This window comes from Apis mellifera, linkage group LG10, assembly GCF_003254395.2.
Source record: "Apis mellifera strain DH4 linkage group LG10, Amel_HAv3.1, whole genome shotgun sequence".
NCBI lineage: Eukaryota > Metazoa > Arthropoda > Insecta > Hymenoptera > Apidae > Apis > Apis mellifera.
Genome location: NC_037647.1, coordinates 6,739,702 through 6,760,991, shown reverse-complemented (window position 1 = coordinate 6,760,991; position 21,290 = coordinate 6,739,702). Strand labels below are relative to the sequence as shown.

General features: G+C 45.4%; 1 protein-coding gene across 1 annotated transcript in view; it reads right to left on the bottom strand.

Annotated features, from left to right (window-relative positions):
• The window catches only part of LOC410229 (toll-like receptor 6), a 42,978-nt gene that overhangs the window by 16,925 nt on the left and 4,763 nt on the right, over positions 1-21,290 (bottom strand). The gene's annotated exons all lie outside the window — the stretch shown is intronic.

Here is a 21,290-nt window from a genome sequence, read left to right as displayed (position 1 = left end):
CTCGATTATCCGGTATAAATGTGCAAGTTCGATGTACGAAAGGGATATATCGAGGGCAATGGAGAGGGGGTTGGAAATTTATCGAGCTAACACCCTGCTTCTCCTCTGCGCCTCCCCGCGCAGATGTTTTATCGGGCTCTTTTTATTGGCCCCCACCAAATCGTTCGAATTTATCCCGCGTAACTTTTAGCGTGCGAACGATCCTCCCTTCCCTTCTTTCCCCTCCGTTCGTTCGAAAACGTTTTTGACCGGTTGCTTTCAAGTCCGACCCGCGGAACCAACGGAATTAACTTTTTTCCCCTCCCCTCCTTTTTACCCGCCCAATTTTTACCGATTCGCGTTGCACCAACGACAGAGTTTCTCGCTTTACTCGACAGATATACAGAAGAGAGGAGGAGGGTTTATTACTTCGTTCCATCCTCCGTTTAATCGGGCTCGAGGGGTGAGGGTAAAAAAAATTAATCGCGTCGTTATACCGTGGCTCACGATGACGAAGCCTTCTTCCTCTCCTTGTTCGAAACAGCTTCGCTCTCCGTGTCGAATCGCGTTTTGTTCGGGGAACACATTCCTCAGGGACGACCCCTCTTACTTAATTACGCTCGAGAGGACGCGTCGCAGAACGAAAGAAACGGTGAAGAGGGGAGGGTTAACGTTATCTTGCTTTCCGTTCCACTTTTCCTCGCAAATTCCTTTCGCAAGTTGCGGGACAGGAGAGTATCCCTCCCCCTCCTTCCCCCAAGAATGGCACAGTCGCTTTTATCCCAGTTCCCCGACTTTCCACGCGAATTCCGCCTAACTTTTCGAACGAGTATTCGGTTGAGAATTCCTTCCGAGAAATCCCCTCTCTCCCGGCAGGCAACCTTTAAATTATTGGCTTCCGCGCGAGGGGAAGGGGTCGCGTCGGTAAAAAGCGCATAACCGATGCAAGGCGCGACCAATCATTTTCTGGGCCGGCGAAAGAAATTGCCGAGGCCGAAAGCAGCTGTGTGCGCGCGTAGCCTGTGCTCGCCCTTGAAGCACCTGCTGCTCGCTTCCACCTCGGCAGGCCCCTCTACTTCGCCTCCCACTCTTTTCCCCGTCCATCCTTCGAAATATTTTTCAAAGAACCGAGTGCAAATTTGCGGCGACCAACTTTCGAAGAGAATTTCGCCGCCAATTTTCACCCCCTTTTGTTCGTACGCGTGTTGTTGGACGCCAGGCGGTCGAGTTAAGAAACTTTCCCCGATGATCATGACTTTCCAATTTGAATTGGCGGGAACGGGGACGGGATTACGGCCACGTGGCCACATTTTTTACGTTTCTCCTCGAATGAGCCGCTTAATTCGCACCACGTGTCACCGTTGATATTAGAGTTCCCGTTCCCAGAACTTTCTTCGTTCGTTTTCATTTTCACTTTTCCTCTAAAACGAGCGGCTCGAATTTATTCGATGAACGATAACACGTGCACGCAAACGGCAAACGGCAACGCATTGAATCGAATTATCGAGGGAGTGAATTCGGAGAGGAGAGAGAGAGAGTTCGAAATTTTGGGGGATGAAAGAATGATTGTGCACGCGCGGTGGACGAAACTGCGACGGCTGCATTATCGCGACCGATCGATTGACAAGCATTATTGTGACGTTTCCGGCGGCGGCGGCGCGATTTTTCTATTATTCCGCGCCCCAGACAAAACTGCCCCTCCGGTTTATTCTCCGGTCACGGTGGAACGCCGTTTCATTAGCGAGTAATTGTTGATCGAATTATACACGGTGGCGAAAAATATTACAACCGGCCGAGTTGTAACGAACTAGGGGAGGCATTCGGCGCAACGTGGCTCGGTCGGCGTTGTTACAATTATCGGCTGTCCCGCGACAGGATATTTAATCAAACGTAATTGCGATTAATTAAAGCGCGGGGAGAGGGGGGGGGGGAGGAGAGTAAACGAGAAATAATATAGTGGCCTCTTATTAGCGGTAACGGGCCGCGTACGACCGATTCGCCAGGAATTATGCCCGTTGGCGATTCGACGCGGTGGTTGTGTATTTTTTTCGCGATTCGCAATTACGGGGGAGGGAGGGAGCGGGCCGTTGGAAGCTCGAAACGGCGGATATAAATTCTGCAAATGGAAATAGTTTGCCAGTAACCCGAAATTAAATCGACCGTCGACATTTCGAACTATTTAAGTACAATGGGACACGGATCGCAATTCCGAGCGACAGGCACGCGGCGGTTAGCCAGATAAATGCTGCGCTGCCCGCTGCGTTTCCAGCGTTCGAGCTGCCTTGAAATTTCCAAATTTCCCCATCAATTTCTCCCCCCTCCTTCCCTTTTTTCTACGCCCCTTTTCACGCCGGATTAACGCTACGAGCAACTATCGTAAACTATTCCCGACTTTTTCCCGCGAATTAGATCGCGATCGATCGGATCCGCGTAGATAAATAATTATTCACGTATAAACGGAATCGAGAAAGTAAAAAATTCTGAAAAATTCTCCGATTCGGACAAGGAATTTTATCGAATTTTTTAGTCGGATTTTCCAGTTTTACGATCGCTTCACGATCGAAAGAAAATACCAACTACGAAGGAACCAAACACCAAATCTCCATTCCTCCCTATCTACTTCGTATCTACGAGCATGTTCCCGCCTTTCCTCGAGATAAATCCCTCCTTCCCTCCTCCTCCTCCGGAAAAGCGGGCGGAAGGGAATGGAGAGCAGAAACCGGTCGAAGAAGATGGAGGAGAAGAGGCAGCGACGCGTCTATCAATTCATACGGCGGCCACGATTCCACGCTCACGATTTTACGATCGGGAATTCCATCGAATCCCGTAGGATGGGCACACGTGTATCCGGTATAATAACGATAAATAATCGTAAAAATCCACTATCGTTCACGGTTGGTTAAACCCCGCCTCTTCGACGGAGGGCGAAAACCGGCCTCCTAAGGAATTCAATGCGCGGACCGTCTAATAAATATTTCTTCTTCTCCTCGACACGACACGCGTATCCCAGATCCATACCATCGTACGTACGTACGTACGAATACGCGCCGCGCCCATCGTATAAAAGAAGATATACTCGGAAACGCCACCCTCCACCCTCCGCGTGGAAAAATATATACGTATACGTAGAGGGAAAAGTTTCGCCACGTTCGAGATCTCGTTGAAAACGGGCACGAGTCTCGTTGCAAGTAACGGGTTGGGAATAGAGAGGAGGGCAAGGAGAGGAAGGGCTCGTTTCGTTATCTCGGTCACGTCTCGTCTGGCCGCGTTCTCTCGCAGGAAAAGAGATACTCCGAATATTTGTTGGCCAGGTTCGGCCGACGATCCATAACCGACGATGAATCTCTCTCTCTCTCTCTCTTTCTCACTATATATATATATATTTATTTGGTGCACGTGCCGCGATACGCGTTGCCCGCGCTTTTAAATCACCCCCGGTGTAATTTCGTCCCGAAATTCCAACGTCCCTCTCGCGGGGTAACGCGCCGTCCACACGCCTCGTCGCGTTACGGTTTCTCGCCCGTTGACACGGGTCCCCGGCCGTAACTTCGCGCCCTCCCCTCCGCGATATTATCATCCGCGTTAAAATTCATGGTGTTTCACCGTGCAGGAAGCGGTCGAGATACGTCGTGTTGGACTGGCCTTCTAGGAAAGGAAGTATCCGCGAAGAGTTGCACGTGTTTTTCTAGTTTTTTTCTCCTTTTGGAAAAAGAGATCCGCGACAGATTTTCCACGAGGAGGAAGATTCCGCGCGAGGAATATTGCGGCGCAACGTGGATGATTAAAGTAATTAAAGGGGAGAGGGAGAGGGGGGATTTCATTCGACGACTTCGTAATCGCTCGTTCCATTCCACGAGACTCTAAATGCACGCTTGTCCGTTAATCGGCGGAAATATTAAGGAGATATTCTCTTTCTCTCTTTCTCTCTCGTTTGAGAAGATAAATCGTCGTCGAGTTTTTACGTCGGTATGGATGATATTATGATCCATTTCGAAGGGAGGGGGGCCGATATAAAGGATTTAATTGATTTCTTTCTTCGTGGGTCCCGTCCTGACGACGGGTCGTGCTCGATCAATCTTAAGCGCGCTTATCTATCCGCCCGCCAGATAATCGTCGGTTGCGTGAAATGATTAACCAGGCCCCTCCATTACTCATCGAAACCTTCCGACGCATAAACGTCGGCTTGTGAACTTTCACCAAGTTTCCCAACCCCTCCTTTTAGACCCTGTCTTCAATTCTCTCTCTCTTCCTTCTCGATTCGATTAAGATCGCGCGGCCGAAAACGAAGGCGACGAGAGAGGAAGGCGGAAGCTTTTATGTGTACATGTTACACGTAGCAAATGCTTTAAACGTTGTCCCTCTCAACTAAAAAAAGAGCGCGAAATGAACCAAGATAAAAATCGAAATCGCAGGAGAGGAGATTTTTCTATTTTTGAGTTTCGAAAAAATTACTGCGGGTATTATCCAAATCCGGATCGAAAAAATAATTGAAATTCGAGATGTTCGACAAAAGGGAAACAGGAGATAAGGAAGAAGCTTCTTCTTCTTCTTCTTCTTCTGGAAAGGCAACGCGACTTGGAACTTATAATGGAATCATCCTCCTTGCCCAACCTTACGCAAGGAAGCCGTCTCTGGGAAGAGAGAAGCTCATAATAGAAAACTAGTTCCCCCGTAATTCCTTCTTTGATAGGGAACCGACCGCGTTATCCGCCCCCCTGCCGTTCACCTTTCCTCCCATCTCTCTGTTCAGCTCGCGGATCCACAGCGTAGCGATCCACGTACGTTGAATGCGAATGGAATCGCGCTCGACCGTAAACTTGACACAATTGTGGACCGGCAGACGGGATTAGCACAATGCCGTTCCCCCCCTCTCTCTGTCACACCCTATTTCTTCCTCCTTCCGACGGGCAGTGCAAGGATTCCAACGTGTGTCTCCTGGGAGTGATCTAAGAGATCGCTTCCCTCCACCTTCCCTTCAACCTTGGATTTCGAAAGAATGGAGAGCAGAAAGAAACGGTTCCCAGTTTTTCGATTTTGCAAAGATGAAAAGTAAATCGATTTACAGCAACTTGGAGAATATTAATAATCTTCGTTAACGATCGATTTGTTAAAGATCCATTCGATAATCATTTCGTGCGATTTCAAGCACTCCAACTATCTTGAAAAATATATCTTTCTGTTATTCCTTCTCTATTCCGTCAACTTTCTTTACACTGAATCGAAAATCGGTTCACGTTACGGATGGATCCAAGATTCTTTTTTTCGAATCTCCATGCTCGAGAAGAGTTCGGAGAAAGAAGCGGCACAATGAGGCAAGAAGAAGGGGAGATAGATGCGCGGATAAAGAAAGATGGACACTGATACGCGGCGAGACAAGAGGCGGGGACGGATGCGCGGCGAGATAAATGCGGAGGTAAAAGTGTGGCACGACAAAGAATATACTCGTGGAGGGAAGGGACAGGGCGTATTGAATCGGTTCATAGGTTTAAAACCCGGCCACCATTATTCTCGTCTCGCATTCTGCCGACGACCATTGTGCAGGGGCGTGAGGACTGCACAGTGAGCATCTGCCCCACGACGCCGGCTGTCCCGCGCCGATCATCCCTCCTTGACCCCTCCTTTTTTCCCCAATTCCGTTTCCTTTTCAAATTCTCTTCGGGGAACTCTGTTCTTTCGCGAGTTTTCACCGGGTAAACAGGAACCGAGTCGATTCCGGGTCGACGACCACCACGATCGATCGCAACATCATCCCACGAAAATCCACGCCAGCCACCTCCTCGTTCGGGAATTAATCTGGGGGAGGGAGGGAGTTGGATGGATGCTGACTCGAGGCAAATATTTATCGTAAGCGACACGCCGCCAGACTTTTCGGAGCCGAGTGACACTGACTCCCGATCCCCGTGCCTCGGCTCCTCGCGGAAATTATTTATTGGAGAGGCCACACAGGGGGGAGGAAGGCAGACGAGGCTTCGTTATTGAATTTCGAAGGAACGCGGATACGAGGGATTTCAAGGATGCGAAGACAGTAAAAAAAGTAAAACGGCGCGAAATTAAAATCCCGTATCCAAAGTTTTATGAAAGAGACCGGTGGCGTAAAGAAGAGGGGATATTATCGAATGCATATTTCTCTTTTTTCCCTTCTCTCTCTCTCTCTCATTCATTTTATTAAATACTTAAAATTCTTCATAAAGCTGATATCGTTTCATCCTATTTTTATCACTCACGATCTCGCAACAATTTGATAAACGAGGGCAGATAAAAGCAGAGAAATAAGTTCGAAGATGCAGAAGAACGCGCAGCGTTCAACCCTAACGATAACTCCGAACCGTCGTTCAAAGATAACCGTGCATATTTCCAAGTTAATAAATCACGTATTCGAATAAATTATAGAGCACACCACTCTGATCCTGACTTATCTCCATCAAACGACACGGATCTCTTAAAGGATCTCCAGTTCATCAGCGTTAAAGTCAAAAACTGTCCGTGATAAGGGCGAGGGGAAAAAGCTTCTCCTCTCTCTGTCTCTCTCGAAGACCACTTTCCGTTTCCGCGTTTCCGTGAGACAAACCTGGACGACCACAATCCCAGGCTCGAAAAACTGTGGCCCGGCTCGCCAGTTCGAGTCACGTTTTTGTCAATGCTCCGGGAAATTAACTCTTGACCCAGGCCAGGGGAATTTTATGAAAGCGATAAATCCTCCGCGTATTTACCTCCACCGGGATACGCGCTAATGGAGAACGTTTTTATCTTGCCGTTCGATGAATCACGGCCGGACGCCTCGCGTCACTTTCGTTCTGCCCACGCTTCTTCCCGACCAACAACACGGTTAATTAGTCTATCGATCGGATCCGTGTTAAAAAACCGATGATTCTATCGAATCTTCAAGAATCTTTTTCCCCCCCTCCGAATGAAATTGAAATTCCTTGGGTATCGATAGATTTGTACCCATTTATGGTTATCGAAACCTTTGGTTAGTCGTCGATTCGATGTCGTATCGATAGATTCGAAAGATTTGTACCCATTTATGGTTATCGAAACCTTAGTCGTCGATTCGATGTCGCGAGAAATATCCGACGGATCGAAGGGGATTAAATTTTATTGCATCGAGTTAAGTGGATCGGAGCGAAACTTTTCATCGTAATTTGCTCGATAGATAGAAGAACGGCGAACTTTAAATCCGATTTTCTTAAGGACGACAACAACTCCAACACGAGCCACTCGTTTTACAAATCTTAAAAGAAGCCTGTATTCTTTCCACGCGCAGTGAAATCTTCTCGTCCCGCCATGCATACCAAACACCGAGGGAAGGGGGAGGATATACTCGATGTACACACACCTCGAGCATGGCTCCAATTTTTTTTCTTCGATTGTGCACGCGAATTCCGTGGCTCTGTCGACAATACAACGAAAATTTTATAAATAAAACGAATAATCGTTTTATATTTCAACGTGATAAAATCCTCCCCGCGCGACAGGTTCCGCGTCGGTTGTCGCGTTAATTAATGCACTCGTTCGTTAATTATCGGAGGATCGCGGGATGATTTGTCGCGATAATAAAATCCACGCAACAAGTAAAACTTTGGCGGGGAGAGAGAGAAAGGAGCGTGGAAAAGGTTCGCTCGAATTTCCTGCGGAACACACACGCTCGTGAAATTGCTTCTCTTTGTCCGCCAACTTGTCTAGCTTCTAGTCCTTCCATCCGCTCAAGAAACTGGGAAAAATTGTTGCCATTGTCCCCCCCTCCTTCATGGATGGAGAAAACGAACAACCCCCTCAAGATCCTGTTACACGATACTCGAGGAAAAAAGAGTAGTCATGTAAAACGATAATTGACGCGTTGATGAGAGAGATATGTATATGTGTGTGGAATTAACAATGCAGGAAATGATGTCGATAAATAAGGGAAGCTGTTAGGAAAAGAAATATCTTGAGAAGGAAGGCGAAGGATGAATATAAATGTCGGTAGCGTGTTCCGGTATAATATCTCGAGGGACGAATTTATTAAGGGCAGGAAAGAGTAATTATTTTTTAAAGAGAGAGAGGAAGAGATGCTCGAATTAAAGGAAACGAATATTTTTTTTGGATAATCTTGAGATGAAGAGATTATCGAGACAATGTATCGTACGTTAGATAGATCGATTATTGGATCGAAGACTAATAGGAATAATCTTTCCTCCATTAAGATTCGTTTGAACGAATTTCCCTTGTTTCACGGATGGTTGAACGGCAATCAGAGTAATAGTGGATCGGTCAGTGGATCGGCGAAAGAATCGAAAGAAATTCGGGAAGATGTTTAATTCGCCCCGATTAATCCGATTCTCCAATTTTCAGAAACGTTACGTCGATAAACGCTCGATGTAACGAGCGTTTTCGTGATTCGTTCAAATATTTGCGCCGATTTATATTACGCGAAATAATCGTATTTCCGGCCAATTGTCCAACGAAAGGCGAGCAATAATAACGAGGGAATTGCAGAGGGAATTGATCGGGACGAACGTATTTAGATCCCCGTTTAAAAATCTTAGAACGCGATTTATCAATCGAGAACTTCTCATCGCACGATTATTTAACAATTCTTTTCTGTAATTTTAAACAAAAAAATAAGACTTTCGACCGGAAGAATATTATTCATTAATCGTCGAATAATTATTTTACGTTTCGTTCATTCTAAACTCGCGCGAACGAAGAACGAGGTTGGAAGGAAGAGAGAAATTCAGAGATAGACTTCCCTGGATCTCTCGTTTTCATTTCCATCCTTGAGGTATTCCACGATTAAGGAAAAGAGACGAGGAAATTTCGGAATCGTTCGAGCGGCCGTAGATATATAGATATATATATACCTGCCTCGAAAAATCAATCGAAAGTTTTCACCCTCCTGCATTCATTCCGCTCCGTGGCGGCAGCCAATCGAGTCTTTTTTAAATTTGTACTTAGCAATTCCCAATTCCGGGGGATCTCTATCTATCTCGAACCATCGATTTCAATCGTTTCTCTCTATTTTCATCTAGCTTTGCCAAAGGGAAACGAGAAGAAGAAGAAACTCTCCCCCTAACCCCTACAATTTTATTTACTCTATCCCCTAATTTCGTCAAGCTACGGATCAACGACGAATTCGTGATCTCTCTCTCTCGATCATAAGCGTCGATCGAAGTAGATACATCTTCCATTCGATGAATCCATCCCGGAGAGATCCTCTTAATGATCCGTCCCACGGACAACCCATTCGCTCCGGTAAAAACAATTAACACGAAGGCGTGACGAATCACGGCCGTAAATTATCGATTTCTCGCGGCGTTGATTCAGCCCCTTTTTCATTGAATTACACTCTTCCTCCTCGCGCTCCATCGAACTCGCTCTCCCCCTTCGTGTGTGCGTGCGTGCGTGCATGGCCGGTGTTTGCTGAATAAATTAACGGCGCGGGAGACGAAGGGGGACGAATGTCGTTCTTTTTCACGAGCTACCACGCCAACGTTTCGTAGGAACAACGGATCCACTGTCGTCGCCAAGATTCCTCCACACATCGAGTCGCAACGGATTATTAAACGGAAAAGGAGTAGGAGTAGGAGGAGGAAGGAGAAGAGGAAGAGGGAACACGGTATAATGGAACGGAGACACGCACGCGGGCCCCGTGGAACTGGAACTGAAAATTACACGGTAGATTTAATAAAAGCGAGGGGATCATACGGGGGATCCACGCGTAATTTCGTTCGCGGCCTCAAAGTCTCTAATGACGGCCGTAAATGTCTCGTTCTCGGATTTTTCACCTCCGCCTTCGGGCTTCGTTTCTTGTTCGGCCGCCTCGTCCATCCCGGCCACGTCCCACGGGGACCCCTTTTTCTCCTCTGTTAATTCGCGTCCGTCCCGATCTCACCTTTCCTTCCACCTTTTCTTATTTGATTACACGTAGCCGCAAATTATCGGAACGTTGGTTTCCCTCGTTCGAGGCCCCATTGTGGGGGGGAATATCGATAAGTTTTTACGGGTGGAAGAGTTTGGAAAAGTTTTCCGTCCCGAATAGCGGATACGAATTAATGAGATGTTTCCATATTTTGGCAACGCAATATAATATTCAGCGCGAATTTTTTATCTACCCGTTTCCTTTTTTATTTTTAGAAAAATAAGGGGTAGATAGGTGTATTTCTTGTTTTATACGCGAGCGTGGTAACAATTCGTTTTAATTTAACGGAACTATTCTGATCGGTCGATTGTGCACCTCCCCCGCCAGACACGTTAAACGCGCGTAACACAGCGGAGCCGCGTGGAACAAAGCTGGCCGGGTAAAGCTTTTGTATCCGGCTAATGATTACACATACACACACGCACACACGCTCGTATTGTTGAACACGTTAACGTATTTAACGTTTAACATCGTAAGAAAACGCGTTGGTGGTGGCAAGTTCTTGTTTACCTTTACGTGATGAAATTCCGATTGCAACCGTTTAATAGAATCCCGGTCGGTTGAAATTCTCGTAATTCCGCGGCCGTATACGCGACGGATTGCAAAAATTACGGGGGAACCGGAGGAAATACCGAACGACCGAGGCGCGGTGCGCAATTGACGGCGATAAAATTCGTGGGAGTTTAAAAATTTTAATTTTAATCGGAAATGTCCACCTATGCGTTTCGAATAACGAATACTGGCTTACGAATCGGCGCGAATAAATCACGCGAGTTTTAACCGATTGTTCGAAAAATTAATCGTATATCGTATTAAGACGTATCTTGTTATTTTTTTTTTTTTTTTAATTTTCTATGCAAAGATATTTTTAAATTTCGGAAATCGATCCGGAAAATTCCGAAGAAATATTTCAAAAATATTTTTCTAATTTAGTAAAATAATTCCACGAACGAAATTTTACCCTCTCTCTTCCAGCTGCTCGATAAAATAAATTTATCAAACTTTCCTCCCCCGGTACCATCATCGATTACCTTATCAACGCCAGGAATATCATCCCCTACGCTGCACAGCTTCTCGTTTCGACGAGAAGAGAATAGAAAATAAACCCGCATCGCGTTTCTTTCGTCACGTTCGAAAGGTTTTCCCTGCAAACTAAAATAAAAAAAGAAAAAAAAAAAAAAATTGTGCCCCTCAAAGGGAGAAAGTTCACGAACCTCTCCTATACCTCGTATTCGATATTCTTGTCGCACGTTTCGTTATACACCGACCCTGTTATTGTGAAAACGAGGATGTTGTGATAGGCAGAATACGATGGCCCGTTTTGCGGATTCTTCGATGGGAAAGGAGAGGATGGAAAACGGAAGAAAGGGACTCGAAAGGCGCGCAAGGAAGAGAGAAAAGGCTACGAGAAAGGCTGAACCGACCCTCTCTCACGGTTATCATCCCCCGAATGGACGGAGAGGCGGAAAAATTCTGGCGTGGCGTTTTGCTCTCTTCTTTTTTAGAAACGAGAAACGAGTGACTGACACTTCGATGACAGGCGGAGTGTCGGCCCAATTGAAATAACAAGGGAACGACCAACGAGGAGGAGGAGGAGGAGGAGGAACGAATGCCGTCGAAACGGTGGTCGTCCCCCTTCCTCTCTCTCTCTCTCTCGAATCGTCTCGAAAAGTTTGTTTGAAAGGAATCCGCCACCACGCTTCGCGACATCCGTCTTCCGTTCCATTCCGGATTCCCTGCGAATTGCAAAGCGGGCAGAAAAATTGTCCTTTTCAAACTCGTCGCGGAGGGTAACAATACAGGCCGGCGTGCTCGACGATGCGTTCTCTAGCCACTCCTCCCCTCCCCCTACGATATTATCGTTCCTTCCGTATGAATTAAACGGTCGGGTACCGCGGCACCTCGTAAATAATTCACGACGTCGATACCAACCCTCCCCCAACACTTGCCTCCCGCTGGAAAGGCTCGAACAGGTGCCATTTCTTCCTCTCTTTCTCTCTTTTTTTAATCTTCAGAGATTTAAGCCTCAAGTCGGACAGTCCTCCCTTTCTTTCCAGTGTCCACTCCTTTTATTTGCGCTTTATGGAAAGAAGGGTTGCTCTTCGTTCCGAGGAGAGGAGGGAAAAGGATGCTAGGTCGAAACCGATCTCGAGTAACCGAGGATAGGACGCTATCTCCATACCGATTAAACGAGTCGAATCCGATTTTGTAAATTCTCTCGAAATCGGGGGAGAGGAGGAATGAAGAAGAATGGAAAGAATTAATAACATTCACCCCTTAGACAGACTCCCTCTCCCCCCAATTGTCTGACGCGTGTGTCAATCTCGCGCGCCAACATTTACCATTAACAACCGGAGCACAAAGGAAAACTCAAAGGTGGATGGAAAAAAAAAACGAGGAAGCAATTAACGAGCAAGGAGTACGAGGCGCAGAAATCATCGAGCGGGAAGTGGAGGGAAGAGGATTGGAGCAAGGAGAGCAGGGTCTGTGGAAAACTGGAAAGCCTCGCACAAAAGCTGCCATCACACCGGTCTGTCCGAAAATTTCCCTCCCTTCCTCCCATTAAACGCATTCACCGAGTTCCGGTTTGCGTCGGGCTACAATGTAACACCGTAACGAATTCGACCCTGGTAACGCGCATAATTGGCTTCGTCCCTCTCCTTTGCTCCTCCACCGCCCCTCTCCTCGTTTTCAATCGGGGTGGCTTTGTGCCGGCCGCGGAAAATATTCCCGGGGAGCACGCGCATAATCCTCCCAACACCTCGACCGGTCATGGATCCGGTTACCATCCCCCCCAACTATCGTCGGATCGGCCATATGCTTAAGTCCGGTCACGTTCCTTTCTCTGATAAATTGATCGCGTTTCGGGATTCGTCGAGTGTGTATTGGCCTAATTTCCGAAGTGGACGGACATCGCTTCCTTTTTTCTTCTTCCTTTTCTCGTCGTGTCATCAATTTTCCCAGGGAAATTTTATTCGTTCCCCGGATATTCGTATTTGTTGATCGTGTATTTAACATTAAAACGAGCGCGTATTAATTATGTGAATTTTATAAGGGGACAAGGATCGTTGGTCGTTTCGTCTCTCGATTATTTCTCGAAGCGATCTCTGTCAAGGAATGGAATGGAAAGAGGAGAAAGTTTCGTTGCATTCCCTGATGAATTTCCATCCGACGCAGGGAGGATGTCGGTTAATCCATGCCGGCTCGTTGTTTAACTTTCGTAATCAAAGGGAATCAATTTTCTTTTAACAGCTCGGAACGGTCCGAGGAAGATCCGACCACTGCTAAAGTCTCCTAACGATTACCACGGTCCGTCGAGTCGGATACGCTCGACGAGACGTGGATTCGAATTGCAACCGCGAGGCAATCTTCACCGAGGCTTCAACCCTCTCCCTCCAAAATTTAATCCGGAGACAGCTGGATCAAGAAACGCTATTTCGCTCTGAATCCTGTATGATTAAAGATACACGAATATTTAGAAAAGTTTTTAGGAGAGTGATTAAAAAGTATATATCGTGGAAAAAATGTACGATCGAACGTATTATTTTATACTACTTTTTCCCTGCTCCATCGTTCTCTTTCCTCGAACAAGGACGGAGAAAGACAGAGAGATTAATTATACTAAATCGTACGCAAGCTGAACTAAACTATATACAAACAGAGGAAATTGAAATAATTATAAGAGACTGTGCAACAATCAACTATAATGCACTTAACTCGGAAAATTGTATATTCAAAGCTTCGCTTCGTTCGCGGGCAACTTCGTTTGCAAACGCATTAGTCGAAGTGGAAAAAAGAAAAAAAAGGAGAAAAGAAAAGAAAAACGGTTAACAGTTCCGCGCGATATGAAATTCGGGCTAAGTAATTACGACCCCGCTTTTTCCCATCGAACGTCTGTGGAAAAGCCACGATGTCACGACGACGAGACGTTGTCGCATCAAGGCGAAGAGTTAACCCCGTTTCGGGGCATTCCGACACGAATTTCAATGGAAATTGCATCAGCGTATTCGCGACGAATTCGTTAAGCGAGCAACTCGCCGGAAAGAGGATCGTAATAACCAAGGGATAACCTGGAAAGGAAAGGAAGGGTAATATCAGCAGCGGTAACTTCGGATCGACGAGGCGTACGTGTGTGCAGGGGGGGAGGGAAGAGGCGATAACTTTCCGTATCCGGTTGAAAACGGTAGAACGGACGCGGCTAATTCGGGATGGCGGGGCGTGGAAAATTATTCCGCGGGAATGTTTTCGTTTCATAAATAAAAGCGGATATTTGGCTGCGGGTCGGCCGATATCGCGCCTCGAGTTTACACTCATAACATCTGAAAGTTTGCACCGGTGGCCACGTTAAGTGTCAGTATGTTATTTCCGCTTCCCCTTTCGCGCTTTCTTTTTCTTTCTTTCTTTTCCAAATAAATCTGCCGCTACGTTTCGTACGAGTGGGTGGATGTTTCATTTCGCGATTCTCTCTCTTCGAAATTCGAACGGGGACGAATTTGGAAAATAATTTGCCGAAAAAAGGGAAGATCGATAACGAGGATATAATTAATATTCGTAGTTGATTTTCTTTAGTATAATTCGCAAAGGAAAAGTTGTGTTACCGAAATCAGGGAACTGGAGTCGCATATATGCTTTAAGAGTATATAAGATTTACACGCCACCGTGAATCCGGTGAAAATTTGCAGTCCCTTATGGTGAGTCATATCCGATTCTTGGCATTAACGGAACAAGAAACGAGGGGAGAATAAAACGGGGATTGTCGAGGGGGTGGTTCGTAAGGATGAATGGCGAGAGAAAGAGAGAGAGAGAAAGAGGGGGGAAAAAAAGTAATCAACGTAACCATATTTTACCGAGAAGTTGTGTATATGCGGGCCGTATTACACCGTGCCATGATAAAAAAATATAACGTGGACAAGAGAGGACCGTGAAAAATTTCGCCGAATAAAAGATCTAATATAATATTTTTTTCCCCTCCCCTCCCCCTCATCGCGGCGCGGGGATGAACGTCGTTGTAATTTCCGCGCGATGTTCGCTTCGATGATTAAAAAAATCGTTGATCGAATCTTCGATGAATGGGAAGCGATTTTTAGAAATCGTGTGGGGGGAGAGATATATTGGAATATCGGAAAGTAATAAAGCGTATCGTTTACGCTTAATAATTTTCTCGGGATATTCTTGATATTTTTACGCGTTTTCGATATTAATATAATTATAATTTTATTCGCAATAACGTAACGACGTACGAGAGAGCGCGAGGAGAAGGAGAAGGAGAACGTCGTCTGTCTCGAGTCGGCGATCGAATGAAGGACGGCGCGTCGCGTCGCGGCTTTGTGTACACACGTGTACATGTGTGATAATTTCTATTATTAATTCGATATATTCTGTATCTATTATTTGTAATTATTTAATTGTTTAATTATTAATTATTAATTTATTATTTATTTCAAATATTGTTTACGAATTGTTTATAATCTTTTGTTATTAACTTTATCTTTTTTTTCCTATACAATTTTATTAATTTTGTTATTCTCGTTGATTTATTAAAATTTTGTTAGTTCTTTTGTTGATTAGCCAAAAAATAATAGGAAGTCATTCCTTTACATTTACGATTTTTTCCGAAATATATTTGTTACAAAAAAATTTTATGGGAATAAATTCTATTTTTATATTATATATTATTTATAATTATTAATTATTTTACTATTTATTTCAAATATTTTTTATAAGTTCTACATTATTAACTTTATTTTTTTTTATACAATTTTATTAACAAATACTAATTTATTCCAGCGTTTGTTAATAAAATTTTAATTTGATTAATCTCGTTAATCTTATTGATTTTTATTGAAATTTTGTTACTTCGTTTGTTGATTAGCCAAAAATAATAAAAAGTTATTCCTTTATATTTTCGATTTTTTCGAAACACATTTGTAAAAAAATGATAAAAGCTTTATATACGAACAAATTCTACTTCTGTTTAAAGAAACAAATGTACTAAAGGAAACATTGATATTTTTATTAAAATATATCCCAAGAAATATATCCCATAAAACTTTTTTCGTAAAAAATATAGAACACGTGTTGCGACGATTCCACTTCTGCTTTCGAATAATAGAATTTAACCGAAAGAAAACCATGCGAGATTTTTCGAAAGAACGCGCGCATTCTCCCGCGTTAATTTCGTTCCTAAGCTCAAGAGTCTCTCAACAAAGACGAACCGCGGAAAGGATGGAGCTGGAAAATGGAAAAAAACGAAGGGAAAAAAAGAAGAAGAAGGCGCGGAGCGGAGGAAGAAGTTCGATAAGATAAAAAAGCAGCGCGAAGCGCGTATTAAAAGTGGAAGTAGCTCTTAAGTAAGATGCAAGGAGCGCTCTGACGACGAAGTTAGCCGGTGTGTACAGGAGGAGCCGGGGTGGGATGGAAATCGTCGGGCGCTAAAGCGAAGAGATGCTTTCCAAATTGACCAAACACGCCACGAGATAAGTCTGTTAACGACTTTACTAAGAGACGAGAGCGTCTCTCGCATGGAACCCGAAGAGGAAAAAAAAAAAAAGTATCAGGATTCGTATGGATGGGGAGGGGGAGGGTCTAAAAGCGCCATAAAAATTCTCCTTCTTCAAATATCAAAAACTCGAGGATACAGGTGGTGCGAGATGATGATAACTACGCCTGATAAGATTAGAGAAATTTCTTGGAGAAGGAAAATTATTATCGTCGTGGAATAACGTCGTCGTTACACGTTGTATTAATTGTCTTCGCGGAAATTGATCGAGGTTTCTTCTTTTTTTTTTCGATATTTTCGAAGAGGATGATAGTTGAACATTGACTTTCTCGTTAATGAGAAACGCGTCGCGAAACAGTGTCCGATAATGAGCACGAGGACGAATATCGACGTTCACGCGATTTCCACGTTTTATTTTTTAATACAAATTCCTCCAACACGTTTTCGCACGACGCCTCGGTTACAATTTTTTTTTGAACGGATTTATCGCACCAAGAATGCATTCTTCCTATCCCACGTTATATTTATATCGGGGGATAACAGAAAATTGGGGAAATATTTTCGAAAACGCGTCGAGAAGAAGAAATCCGATTGAATTCGGGAATTCCATTTAATTCTCGTTTAATTGGAAACTTTTGTTTCCCAATTTTTACCTTCCGCAAATTTCATAATGATCATTCTCTCAGCTCCGCTGTCGCCCATTCAGCGAATCCCATCATCCTCCCTCCGTTTAACTATCCGCCAGAGTCGAAATCGCACTCCTCGTTATTCGCTCATTCATTCGAGTGGCGCGATTCATTTTGCGCCGCAACGCGGTACGCGAGAGGGTGGCGCGAGAAGGGTGGCGCGAAACGGCCGTCGTCGAAAAGGAAACGGATATCTGTACGTGTTTCCCCAATCCTCCTCCTCCTCGTCCTGGTGAAAAGCGTAGTGGTTCACGCTCGTGTGAAGAGGGAAAAGAGAGGAGGAAAACCTGAAGGACGAAGAAGAGATGTATATATATAGAGAGAGAAACAAAGAGAGAAAGATTAGGAAGGAACACTCCGACGGCTTATTCGACTCGTTTCATTCGCCGAGTTATATCTCGAGTTACATTTATGACCGCGGGAAGAGCTGCTTTCGAAGGGATTCGAATACTGAAGAGGAGAGCACAATGGGGGGAGCGACGAGAGGGAAGGATAAAAGTAAAACCTGCGCCACCCTTATGAACTACGTTGACCCGGTGCCCTCGTAAAACATTGAGGTGCATGCACGGTTCGGATGGAGGCGCATTTCGCTGGAGGATAGCTGATAATGCCAATATTCTGACAATGACGCGCCCATCTGAGAACCGTAATAGCACGGTTGTCGATACGCGGACGCGTCAAACCTTCCCCGCTCTCCTCCCTGCCCACGTGAACTCTAACGTGGAAACGAAACGAGAATAAGGGACAATCGCGTTCGTTTCTTGCGCCAAAGATCCTTGCGAATCCTTTTCTTTTTTTTTTTTTTTCTTAATCGATGGTGTTTTCTCCTGATATATATTCTACGATCGAGTATCGAGCGAGTTTTCGTCGATGTATTATACCAATATATCCACTTTTTCTTATGCAAATGTTTCAAGAAACTTAATAGATTTACAGAAATTTATGAGGGGCTTGAGCGTGATGCATACAGCGAACGAGCCAATGAAGAGGCTCCTTTCTCTCGCTCTCCTCTTCCATTTCCGCTTCCAAAAGGACAATTTTTTTTCTTTTCTTTTTTCTATTCTTCCGCCAAGCTATATCCGGATCCAAGGTACGTTTCGTAAGGTAACGACGAGGACGAGGACGACGACGACGACGGTCTTCCGGTGCGCGTGTAATTAAAGCTAGTAGCGCAGGTCCGTTACTACACCGCGTGCATCGTAAAGTTTATCGTGCAATTTGCGTAATGTGCGTAGAAAATTCTAACGACTATGGGGGCGCGGGCGTGCGCGGTTTCTTTCAATTAATTCCGTGGCGCGGCAACCGCTGAGCGGTCGCCGGCTAAATAAATAATCGAGCGTAAAACGTGGTGCTCTTCGAGAAAAAGGGAGAAGAAAGAATGGTAATAAGATGGAAGAAGAGAGAGAGGCTAGTGTGTAGTCGAAAGAAGGGACTAAAGATCCGACCGGGAAATTAATTAAAAGAGAAACAATCGTTTTCCTTCTTCCTCCTCGACTTGCCCGTTTATTGCGTTCACAGTCGTCTCGGCTTCGACTTTCCTTCCTCGATTCTTCCTCTTCTTAAATTGGTGAGTATTAGAGTTAACCCTCCCCCTTCGACAAAAGTGGAATTCTTGAATTCTTGATTATTCACAAGAAGGGATCGTCACGGTTTATTTCGAAATATGAGAACCGAATCATCCCTCCCGAATCGTTCTCGAGAATCCGTATCGAATTCGGCCCACCCACTGCTACGTGAAAGGGTGACTAAGAAGGGAAAAAGGAAAAACGAATCCTCTTTTTAATTTCTAAAACTCTTCCTTCAGGTAAGGGAGAGGAAACGGTAAGGCAGGCCTGGTAATCCCATTTGTCTTCCAGATTCGGTCCAACCGTTGTCAGGTACAAATGTAAAGGGCGACGAACAGGTACACGCGATCGTAGATTTCTACCTGTTCCAATGGACACAGCCTCGAGACAGTCCCCGTGTTCTCCGCTCTCTTTTCCTTCACCCGTCCCGGGGATTACCGGCGGATTTTTGTTGCTCTCCCCGGCCGAGAGTTTTGCTACGCGAACGAGAAAGGCCGCTCGATCGTCCCAATTAGGAGGCGGGGCACGTATTTCGAAAAAGCATTTTTCACCGGCGATCGGCAATTTTTTTATCCCCGCGCTTTATGCGCCTTCCTTCTCCCCTGTCTCCTTACATTTTGCTCCCTCCCACCTCCCTGTAAAGCTGGAAAACGCATAAATACAAGGAAATTATGGGACTAAATTACGCGCTACGTTTGAAAGTGTACGCGCGTTGTTGGCGCGTGCGCGATGAAGTAGCTCGCCAATCGATGGAAAGCAATTTTTTTTTCCCCCGACTCGTACATCATAGCCGAAATCGAAACTGACAACAAAAACCCCCGCTACGCGTATGGCGTGCAATAAATCACGGTAAAAAGAGCGGCGCGAGTTTCCTATTTCTTCACCCGCCCCTTATGGCTGACGAGAGGTTGACGAAACCCTAGCTTCTCAGTTCTCCTCCGCCTTTTCGGATCCGATCTTACAAAGCGTTTCCCTCTCGCCCCTCGCTCCTCCACTCGACCAAGCTAGTACCAAGGATCCTTCCTACTTTTCCTCTTTTCTTTCCCCTGTCGTCGGACCTGTCTTCCAAATATTCGACCACGTCCTGTTCTCGATACGCGAATCCGATAACAACAAACGTTCTTTCATTGTTTTCGTTCTTTTTTTCCTCCGCAAATCGTATTCTCGGAAATATGGAACAGGAATGGAAAGCGGTGGTCACGCATCGCTCGGCTATAAATACGTTTCTTGCGTAATCCTTTAAGGCGAGCGGATCGCGGGTAATTTCGGAAAAGCTGTATCGATGCGGCTTATCAACGGATCAGCCGTTAATGGCGCACAGGCGTGAACACGACCGGATAAAAAGGGTCCCTTCCGCCTCCACGGATATCCCCTCCCTCCCGCATGGCCGGCCAGCTGAAACTGAAGCGTGTCACGAAAAGTTAAAGCCGAGTTTGTTCCCGTGGAGGCGAACGGCCACCTGACACGAATAAAAGGGACCGAGGGTGCCGTTGTCGCCTGGGGATCGACCGATCAATCGACCTTCCTAATTTCCTCGTGGAATCGTGGGCGACTGTGATATCGAACAAATGTTCTATCCACCCCGATAACAACTTATTTCGGAAGAGAGAGATCTTTGTTGAGGCTAAGAGAAACGTACGAAGGAAGTGAACGAAAAGGAATGATTTGCGAAAACGTGATTTTGAAAAGTTTTACATCTCGGTTTGATACGCCTCGGAAGAGGAATAAATGGCAGGGTTGCGTTAAAGGGATACATAGATTCGATAAGCTTGGACACGTGAATAGAAACGAATGGATTGTCGCGCGGATGCAAGGGGGTGCATCGAACAAAGAAACGGAGAAGGTCAATGATAATCGATTAAAGGTAACGAAAACGTGCGCAATTTCGACAATGTTCCTTCACGCTTTGGCAGGGAGCCATCCGATAAAGGCAAGTTAATTGGTAAGTGGGTGAGAATTGTTGCGGACCCCGTTGCAACACGTATGGGGGGTGAATTTCGATCAATAGAGTTTTTCTAATTCGAACCCGACGACAACTGGCCCAACTATGACAAATTTCACCGTTGCAATACCGTACAACTTTTCCATCCATCGATTTTCGTCCATATGCTCCCGCAGTATCCGCCCTCAAAGGAGACGACCCTCGTTCACATTGGCTCGATTCAACAATGCGCGATGTGCTAAACGTGTCCACGTTAAATTGAACTCGTGGAGAATGACACGGTTGTAGCCTCGTTAATTTGTCACTTGTGAACGATACGTGATTGTAAAGCGCGTCGAGCAGGGAGCACGCGTTCCACGTGTTCGTTTCATATTTTACGAGCGAATTCGTCGCAACGTTAAGATAAATCGACGAGTGGGAGGAAAGGATCGGAGACAAGGACTGTTTCGTTGTATAATAAAAATCTGTCGAGCGACTAAGCCGGCGAGCAGCGGGATCCTTTCTTCCGAGACGATGGAGGAAGAAAAGGAAGAAGAGAGTGGCTTAGATTTGAAGCGAACTGGAAACGGAATCGGCATACTTTGCTCGTAGCTAGGTATAGCCGGTAAACGATCGATGCGGAGAGTAAACGCTGTTCTTTTGTGAAAGAGCGAGGGAAAGGAAGAAAGGAGAAGGAAACGTTTATCTTTAAAGCGAGTAGAAATCATTGATCTCGGCTCGA